General features: G+C 33.6%; 1 long non-coding RNA gene across 1 annotated transcript; it reads left to right on the top strand.

The window, feature by feature from the left end:
* The first annotated feature begins 988 nt into the window (after positions 1–988).
* On the top strand, positions 989–3,285 carry LOC114277363 (uncharacterized). Its single transcript, XR_003634564.2, has 2 exons — positions 989–1,456; positions 2,412–3,285. It is a non-coding gene; the product is annotated as an uncharacterized LOC114277363 (long non-coding RNA).
* Positions 3,286–4,021: the final 736 nt, after the last annotated feature.

The following is a 4,021-nucleotide window of genomic DNA, read 5'->3' as shown; positions in this document are numbered from 1 at the left end:
ATTTGTTGAAAGTTTAGCCCTTCGCCATTGTCAATATCACTTGGGGAAATTTTATGATTTGATACAATTTTTATAGTTGACACTTTCTATGCAACTCTTTTTATCTATTTGTTGAAAGTGTAGCCCTTCGCCATTGTCAATATCACTTGTGGAAATTTTATGATTTTGATACAATTTTTATACAATTTTTATACCCAATGATACCAAAATCTCACAAGTGAACCAATAAGCCAACCTCTCTACAATGTAAACAATCAAGGATAATACCCATTTTCAAACCATAGTTAACCTATTAGGCCAATGAGGGGCCATTGCTTGCTCTGCAATGGTGAAAGTTTAGGTTGTCAAGTGTGAGGACATGGGTTGACTAGGAGTTTGGTTGCTTTGTATCTCAATAATGATCTGGTCAGGCTTGTGCTCAGTCCTTGGCACCCACTATTTCTTTAATTTAACCAACACTGGGTGATAGGCTTTAGTTGATTGAAAGGTAAATTGTCTACCCTATTTCTTTAATGCTCTGCTCGATCAGGCTTGAAAGATTCATCTATCAGCTTCCGAATCTGGCATTGATCAGGTATATATGAATGTATTGATGTAAATATTAGAGTATGAATCTCTGATTAGAGTGCTTGATATATATTGCTATGGAATCTCTTAATATAGTTAACCCATGAACCAAACAAAACATAAAGAAAATGGAAATTTCAGTGATATGAAAACTAACCTGATTGGTTTTACCTTTCTTGCCCGTTCATTTGTAACATTCTGCATAAAAACATTTAGTTATATGTCACAGGCTAAATTTATAGCACAGTTTAACTAGCCTTTGAGGGAAAGTTTTTTACCTTTAGCTGCCCCAAACCGGATGAGACATTAACAATTCTTGCAGAACTAGAGAGCTGAAGAAGTGGAATGAGAGCTTGAGATAGCTGTTTAGGTCCGTAATAATTTGTTCGTAGACACCCTTCTGCTATTTCATAGGTTTGTTTTATAACCTTTTTCGCCATTTCAACTTTGTTTTATAACCTTTTTCGCCATTTCAACCATCTCACCTACAATATATATCATTTTTAGAAGATTAAAATCCTTGATGTATGCAATAAGCATACATTTTTTTTGTTGAAACCCAAAATCTGGTAAAAGACTTACCTCTCCAGACTTAAGCTTTAAACTAGTGAAAGACTCCGCATCCATTATGACTCCGCTGACCCCTGCGTTGTTCACCTGCCAAGAATTTACATCCATACATGTTAGTGAACAATTACCCATTAGATAGCTATAGATAAAATTAGTTTCAATCAATTTAGTTTGTTTCCAATCTTACCACTATGTTGAGCTTTCCAAATTTATTTTTGATGTAATCTGCTAAAGATAACATTCAAAAGCCCAATTCCGGGTTCTTCTCGCGATTCTTCGTCTGCTTCGACTTCATATTCTTCTATCCAAGTCCAATCTGGTAATTTCATTAATTACCCATTTTCATACTTGTATTTTTTAACTTGATCATGATACCAATTTGCCTATATATATGTCTGTTTTGTGATAGACTGTTAAAAAATAGCAAAAGTTCAAATTTTTCCTCTTCAATTGCTAGCTAAATAGCTCAAGAAAGTTGGTCAGAATCATTATTTTTTTCTTGCCTTCAAACTGTTTGATAAAATGTCTCTTAGGAAGTACTCAGTGTAAAACACCCTTTTGGATTTGTCCCCTATTTGGGATGGAGGACAAAGTCAAAGTTAAATAATTCTAATAATACAATTGATTACTAAGCAAAGCACATAACCACATACTTGGATTTTCCTGAATAGGCAATAAACAATATCAATATTGAACCCTTTCTTTTTGGTCCTTGACAGAAAATGATGAGTTTAATCTCCATATAGTAATAAGGAATCTAAAAAAGACTTGTTATTGAAATTGACTAACTAGTCAAATGAAGTTTATAAAATTCAGTAAAGTACATGGAGGTCAAAAGATTAAAAGTAATAATGAGTTTATCATGAAATATAAAAGAAAGCAATATATAAAACAAAAAGAAAAGCTGTGTTTTTTCTTCTATGCAAGTCAATAATTCATAGAAGGTGGAAGGTGTACTAGTTCTTTTCAAGCGGCCATCATCATTGAAGCACTTGGAATAGTTTGCAAGAGGGTTTATTGCTTCAGTCTCACTGCTATGTCCTTTTGGTTAGGATTCTACTTGCAAGTAGTTCCTGATACCATGCCTTTAGTATTGCTAGTATATGTCTTATTATTTAAGTAATATTTGTTATTTGCATTCAAACTTGTTATGCTATTATATATCTACAGTGCCTAAAAGGAACAGATGTTATTTGTATGTTGTTTTAAAAACTTGTTGTAGTGATTCTTGCAATATTAGTGGAGCTAATGATTCTAGTGGTTTGATCATGTAGATACAGTTGCTCTCGAATATAATGAGTGGAAAGATTATCTTACAGTTCTCCCATTTGTGGTAACTGTTGTAGCATCTGTGTCTTTGATTTCTATAACTTCTAAGTTGATCCATGCAACTTCAGGATCCTCAGCCCACACGTGTGATCCGACTATGATGTTTACAGTAGTTCCCTGGATCATTGAAGAATCACCAAAAAGGTAATGTAACCATTGTTTTACAGAGAATAGATTGATCGAGTTAGTTGAAAATGAAGAAGATGAACCATGAAAGCTTACCATGATTGTGATTCTTCAATGTGATCATCTAATGCAAAATGGCAATGCAGAGAAGCCAATGGATTTTTGTTGTCTAGAGAGAGAATGGCAGTGCTAGTAAGGAATGATGGAGTGAAGATTTGCCGGAAATAAAAATTAGACAGAATGTTGAAAAGAAGAGGAAATCCCAGTGGTGGCAACTCAAAAGAAAAAAAGGCAGAGATGCTGACTTGGCACCTTTTTTTTTTTGCTCATTCGACACAGGATGCTAACTTGCCACCAAAAGAAGCATGCCAGTTGTGTGTAGGCAACACAGAGAATTCATGTGCAGTTGATGCAAGGGATAGTTTTTATGTTAATGCTTATTGTTGCAGCCATCTGATGAGTGGACCTTTTGCTTTGCCAATGTTGAAGGCCTTTGGGTTCCTAATTATGGTTGTGCATTGCTAATGCCAAGCAGTGGGGATTACTAGCTGTCATTGGAGTGGTTATAAAATTATGAAAGTATCTTATTACTTAAACAATTTGACATTAAGTCATTCCTTTTTGGATGGTTGGAAGTTAAATGGATGTAAATTTTGAAATGATTGATAATATATGTATTGTTTTGTTTATATACATGGTATAGGTTGCACGGAATACATACAGGTTATGGACAAATTAAAAAAAATAATAATATCATGTTTTTGGCCACTAAATAATTGGTAGCCAAAAAGGCAGTAAATATTTTTAGTGACTAAATAGTTAGTGGCTAAAAAAAATAAAATGAATAAAAAAACTTTTGGTGACTAAAATTTTAGTAGCCAAATAAAAATAGACTTTTGGCGACTAAATGTTTTAGTCGCTGAAAATGCAACATAAATTTTTTTTGAAAGCTTTTGGCAACTAAAAGATTGGTCGCTAATTTAGCCTATCAACGACTAAAGTTTTTTGTCGCTAATACCTTTACTTTTGGCGACTACTTGTTTAGTCGCCAATTTAGGACTTTCGGTGACTAAAATTTTTTTAGTCGCCAATACCTTCACCGACCGTCTTTCTGTGACCAAGTTGGCAACCAAACTATTTAGTCGGGAAAACCTTTTGGCGACTAAAAATATGACTTTTGGTGACAAAAAATTAGTCGCCAAAAGTGCAATTTCTTATAGTGTGCTAGCTGATGGATTTGGATTTATTTCTCAAATCTGACTCAATAGTTTAATTATTGTGGAGTTAAATGATGTGCATAAGAATAACAATTGATAAGACCACTTGTTTAGCCTAGAGTTAAAAACACACTAATTAAAGTATAAAAATTAGAAGCCTAACAAACAGTTATTTGGTGAACTAAAGTAGTTGACTATGGAACAAAACATTT

This window comes from Camellia sinensis, chromosome 4, assembly GCF_055761805.1.
Source record: "Camellia sinensis isolate YWXY chromosome 4, ASM5576180v1, whole genome shotgun sequence".
NCBI classification, from domain to species: domain Eukaryota; kingdom Viridiplantae; phylum Streptophyta; class Magnoliopsida; order Ericales; family Theaceae; genus Camellia; species Camellia sinensis.
This window is presented reverse-complemented; position numbering and strand designations above follow the sequence as displayed.